At 46.6% G+C, this 11205-nt stretch overlaps 1 protein-coding gene across 5 annotated transcripts in view; it reads left to right on the top strand.

Moving 5' to 3' along the window:
• Positions 1–6410: 6410 nt before the first annotated feature.
• P4HA1 (prolyl 4-hydroxylase subunit alpha 1) overlaps positions 6411–11205 on the top strand; it is a 52456-nt gene continuing 47661 nt past the window's right edge. For 3 of the 5 annotated variants that reach the window (XM_075935011.1, XM_075935013.1, XM_075935012.1), the window contains exon 1: positions 6412–6635. The gene's annotated coding sequence lies outside the window, so the exon portion shown is untranslated. Of the gene's footprint in view, positions 6636–11205 lie in introns of all 5 variants that reach the window. The other 2 variants (XM_075935014.1, XM_075935010.1) reach the window with 2 other exon arrangements.

The raw sequence follows: 11205 nt of genomic DNA, 5'->3' as shown, positions 1-11205 counted from the left end.
TTGGTTTTCCTTACATTTAAAATGTAAACTGTTTGTTGGCCTATAAAAACCTTGTAATTAAGCTTTTCTTCTCTTGTCTAGATATCTTATTTCTTGCTCATAGAACTTGCCCAAGGAACTTAGTAAAGAAATTTTTCTTGCACCCACACTTATTGATACCAGTCAATAGTTTTAGGAGAGACACTCCTTTTCCATAACTTTGCTATGGTAATTCAAGTAGCAGCTAGCAGATTAGTTCTTTATGATTTTTTTAAGATGCAAAGTCTTCAGGACAATTAAAATTCTAACAGGTTATTTAATTGCAGACACACTATCCTCCTTATGGAGTCTCCAGCAGCTTCCAAAATGTCTTATTTTTGGAGTACATCCACTGCATATGGAGAAATCCCCTAACTTCATTTTTTCCTCATATTTACCCACCCTGTACCATACACTTGCTTAATTTTGGTACCATTGATAAAAACATTCTAAATAGTCTCTCAATACAGTCATTGACGTATGGGGCCCATTGCTCCATATGTTTTCCCATTCGTCGGTTTTTTTGGTGTCTCCTCACTTCAGATTCATTAATGTACTTATTTCCTCTAAGAACTATATACAGAGTAAAAAGTAAGCCTTTGTTTAATGGGTGTAGTGAGCAGTACAGTACTATGAATCTCCAAACATTTTGCTTGGATTGATTTTTTTTTTTTTATGGAGGAGACATTTTTCAACTCTCAATAGTGGATATTGATATACTAGAATTTTGGTGTATTTTAAGAGTTGTTTTATCAAGTTGTTTAAATGTATCCTCTCAAACAATTGGTCAAATTTTGCCATACCTCTAAATTCCCAAATGTCAAACTTCCTAGACTTTTTATTGGTGTTTATATTCTATATTATCTGCAATAGGCATTAAATCTGATTAATATTGGCTCAACTGTCTACATAGGTTACCCTAAGTTTCTGTTGTTGCTTTCATAAAAAGGTTGTTATATTGATTTTTGGCTACAGGTTTTCTGCTTTTTTGTTTAATACAAACCTTGTCTGGTCTCTTAATATATCAACATTTTTTTTCCATTCTGTTTGCTAGAACTGAAGCATAATTTTTTTGCATCTTGATTGAATACTAAGTCATTCAGACTCATCTTAATAGCTGTGGTTGGTCCGAGGTAGTCATGTGATCTCCCTAATTGACAGGGGCTGACCAGGTAACTTCCCATGAAAGGGTGGAATGTAGAAACAGAATTCCTTCTGAAAGCTGGAATCTATTAAAATAATGGTAAGCTAGGAGTGTCTGTCTGTGGCTGGTGTGACACACCCAGGAACATACCTAAAGACCCCAGTGAAAAGGAGACTTCCCTGGTTTGAAGGCTTAGCTGGAAAAAGAACAATTTTAGAGTGAGTTTGTAATAAGTTTGTCCTGAGGTTTTAGTGTTAGAATTAACTAAGCGTTTTCTTTTACTTTAAATTTTTAATCTACTTTGCTCTGCTATGTTCTCACTTACCACTTGAATCCCTACTGCTTTGTATTTAATAAAATCACTTTTATTTACTATCAAGCCCAGTGTAAGTACTTGTTACCTGGGGGAGCAATCAGTGTGTGCGCGTCCTCCTTTCATTGTTAAAAGGGGCTTACCTATATAATTCATTTAGGGTTCTGATCCCATTTAGGGAGTGGTATCCCAGGAAACTGGGCCCAGAACTGCATTTTCCTTGGACCTGAAGAGTTAGTGTCTGCAATGCCGTTTTGGGGGGGACAGTGATCTTAGCTCTGTGCCTTGACTGAAGGAGACAGCTGTGCTGACCCAGGACAGGGTAGTTAGAAGCCAGAGAGCAAGAAGGAGAGTGTCAGTGGCTGTCCCCACACCCCGGGAAGCACTCCCAAGGGGTCATCTGTAACTACACCTCGTCACACTGGCCTCATAATTGTTTATATATTTTCTGAAGTACAAGGAAACCTCCTGACTTCTGACCACCCAAGTTATGACCCTATGCACTTACAAACATTTTTATAAGGATGTCAGTTGGGTTTTCTTGGCCCCTTCCACACTTACAAATATTGTTTTGTAAGTGCAGAAGGGGACAAAGCCCCAACTTACATTCTCGACCTGCATTTACAACGGCGCACAACGCCTATCATAAATGAGGGTTCAAGTTACAACGCCCCTGACTTGGGACGCTTTCCCGGGAATCAATCGTGTTGAAAGTCGCGGGCTGCCTGTAATTTTTGAGGAGGTTTTTCAATGTCACTGAGCAATGTGTGCCTTTTCTCTTACTCTTCTTTGTTCAGCTGTTCCTAATTTCTGCTTAGAATGCATCCCATAAAATATTTTTATCTTAGTCAGCAATTGTTTATGGAAAACAATGCATAATTTTCTGACCTCTTGAACTCTTTTCTGTTCCTGTAAAAGTATGATGTTCAATATCTATTTTGTTCAAGGTGTGCCTTGCCAGTTTCTTGTAAATCAAACTACGTGATCTGAAAGGAGATTAAAAAAATCAACAAAGCAATGCTGTATTAAGTCAAATTCTAGAGATTAAAATTGTATCAATCATATGTATTTTGCAGGGAACTGAAAAGGAGTAATCTAACTTCTGGACTGACATCTCCTGGAGTCCAACATCCAGTTAATTCATTACAGAAATTAACTTGGTGCCTGACTTCTATACTTCATTATCCTGCTCTCTGACTTCTTTTTATCTTGGGTCTAGAACACAGTTATCTTTAGTTTCCCCAGGCTAACCTGTTCAATCTTCTGGTATGATGACATTCCGATGGGGGAACCTGAACATCCTCAACAAACGTAACAGTACTCTAGTTTTGGTTTTATGTCATGATAATAGGACATGTATCCTCTGGGAATTATAACAACGAAGCCTTATTTCTGCTTCTTTCCATTTACATATTTTAGTGCATGGTTATATCCATCTTCTCCCCCCCTACAAATCATAAAGCCAACATACATTTGTAATCCTTGATTTCATTCCTCATTATAGTCTGGTATTTTGATAATACTTTAATGAATAGGTTCAGAGTATTTCATAAGCAAAGAGGAATTCTGCTTTCTTAAATCTGGGAAAGATGAGGGAAAGCAATGAGATGGCCATCTCCTTATCTAACTTTTTCTTGACTTCACTGTTCTATTTTTGGATGATTACTCTCTCTCTCTCCTAGGTTTTAATGCCAATCTTTATTTTGGCTTTCTGGTTCAATATCTGTGTCCACTTGAGAATAAAGCATGTCTTCTACTCCTTGATTCAGTCTCATGTCTCTTCTGAACACTATTTACCAACACCTTTCTTGAATTGTCCAGAATTGGACAAAGTATTCCAGCAGCAGTTGTCCCGCTGCCAAATACACAGGTAAATTAACCTTTATATGTTCAGTATTCAACTGTTAACACTTTAAATGATTGTACTACTCCTTTGGGACATTATGCAACAGCAAGGTAGAAGCCATAAACTGTACATCCTGGTAAGATACCTGAGATGAGCAAAATATGGTACTTTCCATAGTTGCTTCTGACTAACTGCAGCCATTATGACAGACACAGGACTACAGTATACTGACCTCCAAAAAGAGAGTTCTAGACTCAAAGCTATCTTGATCTGCTTTGTTCTTTTGCAGATATCTTCTGATAGCCATAACAAATGGCTCATAGTAGTATCCAGCATTGGTACTCAGTTTTTTTCCCTCAGGCTTGCACTCTTGCAGTTATTTATGCTTAGCTGCTAATCATTTATTCACTGCAAGGGGTATACTGTCAGCCTGCCATCCCCATATATTTATAAGGCACATGGAAGATCACTTCCAATGGATTTGTCAGAACTCTGCCTGTACCAAAGATTAAACTGCTCTCAGTGAATGCTTTCCAACAAGCAGTGGCCAAAAATGTCAACCTGTAATCAATTTTCATTTAAACATTTTTCTTTACCTAAAATGGCTGTTTTGATAAACATTTTTGGTTTTTTTTATACAATTTTTGTGTTGGATATTTTTATCCTGCCCAAAAAACAAACCACAACACAAACTGTCCTATTCTATTTGCAGTAATCTCCTTGCTGCTGAGAGGGTGTGGGACAAGACTCTGAAAACTGAGCAAGGTTTATATAAATACTCATGTAACATGGTCCTCTCTAAAGCTTACAGTTAACTAGCACATTTAGCAAGTGCTGCTCAGTTCTTTAAGGAGGGCTCAGGATGGGGGATTGGATATGTGGGGGGTGCAGGATTCAGATAGGGACAAGGAGGGGTATATGTAGGGAAATGGGCATGGAGGGAGGAAGGGGCTGAAGCCACTGTTCTCTCCCTCCCCCTAATTTATACCAGGGCTGCTTGCTCTTCTTCCTTTCTGTCAGGGAGCAAGAACAAAGCAAATAGTTCATGTGCCCCCTGTGTGCTTCTCAGAGTGAGGAATGCAGCAAACTGTGCACTTTGCCATCTGCCCTGATGTAGGGGAACAGCCAGCAACATCCCCATATGAATCAGGGCAAGGGGAGCTTCAGCTCCACCCCCTGCCCTCCCTAAAGGGCACTTGGGGCAGTCCTGGTTGAGTCCTTTCATGTGTTTGGTGATTCTGCCTCTTTTCTGTATGGTTTTATGAGACATAATCCCATTCCAGGCATATCTCATTTTCCTGGCAAACCCAACCCTTACCTTGCTTTAAGGAAGCTGTATACTGCATTTGGTGGTCCTAGCTCTTACCATTTAGGAGAGGTTCTGGCTCAGCCAAACAGGCTGACAAACCCTCAAATATACAGTAGATATTACTCTAAAAACTCAACACATTAGATATAAGGAGGTTTTGGTTACATGAGCCAGAGCTTACCTTTCCATGGTAGGAAGGTAAGTATCTCCCAGGCTGTGTCTACATTGGCATGATTTTGCACAAAAGTGACTGCTTTTGCGCAAAAACATGCTGCCTGTCTACACTGGCCGCAAGTTCTTGCGCAAGAACACTGATGGTCTAATGTGTGAAATCAGTGCTTCTTGCGCAAGAACTATGATGCTCCAGCTCAGGAATAAGCCCTCTTGTGCAACTGTTCTTGTGCAAGAGGCCAGTGTAGACAGGCAACATGAATTTCTTGCGCAAGAAAGCCTGAGGGCTAAAATGGCCATTGGAGCTTTCTTGCACAAGAGAGTGTCTATGCTGGCACAGATGCTCTTGCGCAAAAGCACATGCCAGTGTAGATGCTCTCTTGCACAAATACTTTAGCACACAAACTCTTGCGTTAAAAGTATTTGTGCAAAATCTTGCCAATGCAAATATAGCCCCCGTGTTTAATTTGTGCCACATCTTGAGGGAAGGGAGCCTTGAGGCTCCTCAGTGCCTCCAGGCTTGGTAGTTCATAGCCCCAGCACTATGAATGGTTTGTCTAGGAGTTTGGTGAAGGCTAAGCCCTCCACCAAAAACGAGGGCAAATGCCATTGATGCTGCTTAGTTCATCTCCTTGGGGAGATATGCTCGATCACTGTCTGTGGGGTGCCAGCAACTACACTCCCTAAGTGGAATGGGCCCCAATGCCCACACCCTACTCCTGCCCATACTTTGCCCCTTGTCTGCCCCTCCCCAGGGAGGAGTAGGTGGGGAGCGCTGGGAAGGAGGACGGGGCCTCCAGGGGAAGAGGCAGAGACCCTACATTTTCAGGGGGATTTTTCATGCAGTACCTATGCCCAGCACTTCAGGGCTTGCAGTGTCAATTATGAAAGAAAAAACATGGTCAGCCCCAGCAAGTAAGGAGTATGCCTGCCTGCTTTGTATGGGAAGCCTGCACCTAGAGCAGGGCTACTCAACTTGCTGCCTGTAAGCTATGAGTTTGGTGTTGCACAGGCCAGCACCAAAACATAAAAGTAGTCCATGTAATGGTCTTCTCTTGATATGTGCTCACTAGTTAAATTCTTTGGCTGTTATTGCTAATTAAAAGTGCTGTCCCATGGATGAAAGTGGTGGTTGTGGCATTTTATTATCAGCAGAACTGCCTTAAATGGGCCCTGCCTGTTGTGTAGTCTTACCTTAATCTTTGTATTAAGGACTGGCACTGTGAAAGAAGCTATTTGCACGTGTATACAACCACACTGGCCCTGGGCATGTGCTGTTATCAATGCGGCCCCCCGGGGCTTCCAAGGCTGACTAGCCCCGCCCCAGAGTAAGCCCCGTTTCTCTGCTTTGGGCTTGCTGGTAGCGAGTGCATGCCTAAGGCTGGGTGTGGCTGACACAGGCCTGGGCACGCAGGAGCCGTGCAGTGGATCGGGCTCTGACCCATGGGCAGGAGACAGGCCTCTCTTCCCCCCCCCCCCCCCTTCCCGGCGGCGCGCAGCGCGAGGGGCCGCCCAGGGTAGGGGGCGCAGGCTGCCCGCCCTCAGGTGCGCACGGAGCCACGCCCACATCGTTTGCCAGGGACCTTGTCAGCCGGCTGCCGCGCATGCGCAGAACACAGGGGCGCCGCTGTGCTCGAGCTCACGTAGACTCAGCGTGGCCAGCAGCTGTGGCCGCCGCCGCCCCCTCCCAACAGCGGGCGGAGCCACAGGGGCCCCGGCCGATATAAAGACTTGGAAGAGGCCCGGGCCGCACCTCACGCCGGGTCCTATCGTGTCTCACCGCGGCCCGGCCCGGCGCAGGGTCCCCGCCGGAGCAGCCCGCAGCGTCTCTCAGGTGAGGGGGCGCGAGGGGAGCCGCGGGCGGCCGGCCCCGCCGAGAGGCCCTTGTTGGGGATCCCTTCCCTGGGGGCGGGTGTCCTCGCCCGCTGCCTGCGGGGGCTCTGTGGCGGGCCGGACCCTGCGGGGATGCGGGGGGAGCGCTCGCGAGCACCGGTGCGGCCCGGGGCTGGCCAGAGGGTCCCTTGCGAGCCGCGCAGCAGCCCCCCGCGCCCGGCGGGAAGGGGGTGTCCAGGCGGGAGACGTTATCCGCCCACTCTGGGCGCTAGCTCCGTCCTCCCGCTCATCCCGAATCTTCTTTCCGCGAGGGAAGCCTGTTTGCGGGAGACTGCCCTGCGTATTGATCGGGTTTACGCACGTGTTTGCCACTTCTGACATAGGAACAGATTTCTCCTCCTTTCAAGTGCCGTGCTGGATTAACCCATCTCTAGTCTAAGCCTGTGCCCATTGTCATGGTAGCAGAGTGCGTGTTAGTAGATGTACTTGTTTAAACCAGGAATTTAGTAACCTCAGGCTACACACACAGGTTTTCCTTGTAACTCCTGATCGCCTGTCTTTAGCAGACTGAATTGTATGTGGGTAGTTTAAAGCAGTTTTTTTAAAGAAAAAATAGAAGGGGGGGAAGAGGGAAGCTTGTCAGATGCTAGTAATATAATTTTATGCAGAGTGCTGTAGAGTGGTCCTTTTTCAAAGACCTAGACAAGCACGAGAATCAATAATTGACACGTGAGGATTACATACTGTGCCAAATATTTAATTTTTAGTCTATTTTAAAGAGCTGTAGGGTTTTTGTTGTTGAGATTCCTCTTGGAAAGAAGTTTGGAAAGAGGAAATTCATTATGTGCGTGGGGGAGGGGTTGATACGTGGCACTGGCAGTATCATTCTTTCACTAATGTTTTTGCTTGCTTTATAAACTTCTAGAAGTTTTTTATTTTCCCTATTTATAGTTACTGTTATATAATATGAATAAAGAGCATACAATTTAATTGAAAATATTCTAGGTGTGAGAAATCTGGCATTGCATAAATCCCATTACACTAGTAACCGAAAATTGAAAGAGTATTATTTTTCCAGAGGAAGAAATTGCTCTAAGATACTTGTGACTTATATGGAACTACTAATCTAATCAGTTCTTCTTTTGAGAAGTTTACAATTGCATCATTCTCTTTAGTTATGTGAGACCAAACAGAATTTTAAACTGAGTTTTGGAGGAGCAAAAGTACATTTAATGAGCATCAGTTGCATACATATGGTGTTAAAAGCAAAAGAAAATTAGATTTTACATGTAACTGTAAACTTAATTGTAGCTTATGTTTAAGTGGGACTATGAAATGTAGAAGCTTTGCATTATATTGCAGTTTTGATCTCGTGGCAACCACTGTAATTCCTAGACATAACAATAGTTTGATTTTCTTGTATTAGGTCCTAATAAAGATGACTTTGTTCATTTTGACCTTAATTTAATAATGCAATATGTCCAGGAGAGTTTGGAAAATAAGGTACACAGGCACCTTTTTTTCCTCTTTGTAAGGCAGTGTCTATACTATGAACCTAACCACTCCTGTGTAGCTTCTCTTTGCTGGCAGGAGAGAATTCTCCTGGCAGCATAACTAAACTACCCCCAATGAACTGCAACAATAGATCTCTGTAGCTATGAACTTATCAACCTGACTGTGTTCACAGTGGGGGTTAGGTTGGCCTAATGACATGGGACAGGGTGTGAAGCTTTTGGAAGTCAGGGGCCACTGATCAACTGGTCAATCCTGATCTCCCGTAGTGTAGTGGGGCTGCCGTAACAGGTTCCCTGCTTGCCTCTGCCTCTCACCATTCACCCATTCCTAGAAGAGATTAATGTGGCTCCCTGTGTGTGTGGTGAGAGGGCAGGAGTGTTGGCGCATTGCTTCTGCCTGCTAGCACTATTCCTGCAGCTCCCATTGTCCAGGAATGGGAAACTGTGGCCAATGGGAGCTGAGCAGGGCAGTGCAGGTTTAGGGGGCAGTGCACAGAGCTATGTGCTTCCCCCTTCCCCAGCTCCTGGGGCCACAGGGGCATGTTGTCCCCTTTCAGGAGTGGGTTGTGGTCAGAGCAGGCAGGGAGTCTGCTGTAGCCTCACTGTGCTGCCAATTAGGAGCTGCCCATGGTAAATGCTGCCCGTTGGAAGGCTGCACCCCAGGCCCTTCCAGAGCTAGCGCCCCATATCATCATCTGCATTCTAAACCCCCTCCCAGAATCCTGATGAACAGGGCTTGACAAATACGCTTATCTACTCACCTGTGGCGAGTAGATTTCAGCCGGTTGTCCGGTTCACCGGCTGACCGTGCATGCGCTGTGCAGGGCTGGCGAGGTGGCTTTCACTGCAGTCATCGAGCCCTGCTAATGAAGCATGTCTGGGTGAGTGGAGCACAGTAGGCTTGGGCTTGCCACTGCCATGATGAAGTGGAGCGACCCAGATGGCAGTGAAGTGGGATAGGCTGTTGGGTCATTCCACTTTCTGTGGCTCCTGGTGCCATGGTAAGTGTGGAGGGGACCCCTGCTGCCTCCCCATGCCAGGCTCCTTGGTAATTCCCATGGACTGTGTCATTCTGGGGTGGGGAGCAGGTGGGTGGAACAGGAGTGGGAGATGGTGAGGAAGAGGCAGGATGAGATCAGACCTAGGGTAGAGGGGCCCCACTCCTTCTGTTGGGATAACCCTGTTCCCTCCTGTCCTTCAAGCACTTATCCCAGCACCAACCCCCTCTGAGCCAGTACTCCACACTCTCTCCTGCACCCTAACCCCCTCCTGCAAGCTCAGTCCAGAGTCCTCTGTCACGCTGCCCTTCAGCCCCAGTTAGAGCCTGTACTGCCTCCCAAACACCATCTCCCTGCCTTGGTGACACTGAGTGAGTGAGGGTGGAGGAGAGGGGGATGGTGTATATGGGATGGGGCTTCAGAAAAGGTGCCAGGCCTCAGGGAAGGGGGCAGGGTTGATCTTGGGTTGCCCTTAAATTTAGACAGTGATCATTGTCTTAAAGGTTGGAGACCACTGATCTAAGTTGACCCAAGTTTTTGGCTAGATCTACATTACAGCAAAAAGTTGACTTAAGTGGTGCAACTCCAGCTACGTTATTTATGTAAAGTTACTGCGTGGTCTACACTCCAGGTTGTCAATGGGAGAAACTCTCCTTTTGACTTTCCTTACTCTACCTCAGACACGAAGGTTAACAGGATCCACAGGACAGTTATCTGCAATCGATTCAGCAGCTCTTCACTAGACCCACAAAATTGACCACTGGCAGATTGATCTCTGAGCAGGATCCAGGCTGTAGTCTAGATCCGGGGGACGGAGGGGAGATGGATGTATGGCACACTAACCATATCTGGTCTGTTAAGTGTTTTAATCCACCCGTCCACCTCTGCTTCACAAAGCAGCTCTGCTCAAAGTGGCTAGCTGCTCTCTGTGGGTCTCTGTGCTGCAGGGGGAAGGGAGGTAGGCTTTGTGTGTTCCTCCCAGTGCAGCTAGCCATATAGCCTCTGGATCAGCGGTGGGCAATAATTTTAGCCCGGGTGCCTAAATGGGAAGGGGTGGGGCTACTGCACCCCCAGACCATGATTGGTGTGGGGGTGCGGGAGCCCCTTTGCCCCTCCTTCCCACTAAGCACCCATGCCCTGGAAGAGGCTTGGCATGCTCCCCCAGGCCAATCAGGGCTGGGGAGTGCGGGAAGCCTCCTCCCGCCCTGCGAGCAGCGTGTTGCACTTTGAAATGCTGTGGGCTCCTCACAGGCCAGTGGTGCTGTAGGCCTCCAGGGCCTCAGCCATGTGGCTGGCACGGGTCAGCGTGTCCCCCTGGCACAGACAGAAGTCCTGCTTGGGCTGAGGCAGTTCAGCCGGCTGCAAGCCATTCAGTTTCATGCCACCTGTTCCACTCGCCAGCAGCTCCAAGGGGTGGAGGTTCCCTCAGCAGTAGCCTTCTGGAAGAAGAGGAAGTAATGCCAGCGTAGCTGGATGGGGGGGGAGGCGGGTGAGGGGCGGGGAGCATGCCACAGAGGCAGTCCCGTGTGGGGCAGTGAAGGATCGTGGTGGAGCAGGGATTTGCAGGCAGCAGCGCGCACTGCATCCAGTTCAGGGACATTATGAGTGCACAGCTACTGTACGCGCAGCCTAACCTGCTGCTGGTGCCCTCCCCTTCCTCAGCTCCAGGTTAGGCTGCATGCACTGCAGCTGGCTCTGGTGTCTCCAAGCACACAGCAGCTGGACTTGAAGTCTAACCTGCTGTCGTGGAAGTAGGAGGGTGCTAATAGCAGGTGAGGCTGGTTGTGCCACTCAAAATCGGCTCACATGCTGCTTGTGGCATGTGTGCTGGGGGTTGCCAGCCCCGGTGTAGTAGAACGGTTTGTGCTTTGTAATCAGTGCATAGGTTTATCGTTTATTTGCTTGATTCAGTTGAATGTGGCAAGTGCTGAACTTACTTGAAAATAAAATGAGAGGTTCAGCAGTCACATTAAGGATATGTCTATACCGCAACTGGAAATGTGCGTCCTGGTCCTGGTAGACTTGTGCTCGCTCTGTTTGAGCCAGCATGCTAAAAATA

This window comes from Pelodiscus sinensis, chromosome 8, assembly GCF_049634645.1.
Source record: "Pelodiscus sinensis isolate JC-2024 chromosome 8, ASM4963464v1, whole genome shotgun sequence".
Lineage (NCBI taxonomy): Eukaryota > Metazoa > Chordata > Testudines > Trionychidae > Pelodiscus > Pelodiscus sinensis.
Note: the sequence above shows the minus strand (reverse complement) of the source record. Positions and strands in the feature narration are given on the sequence as shown.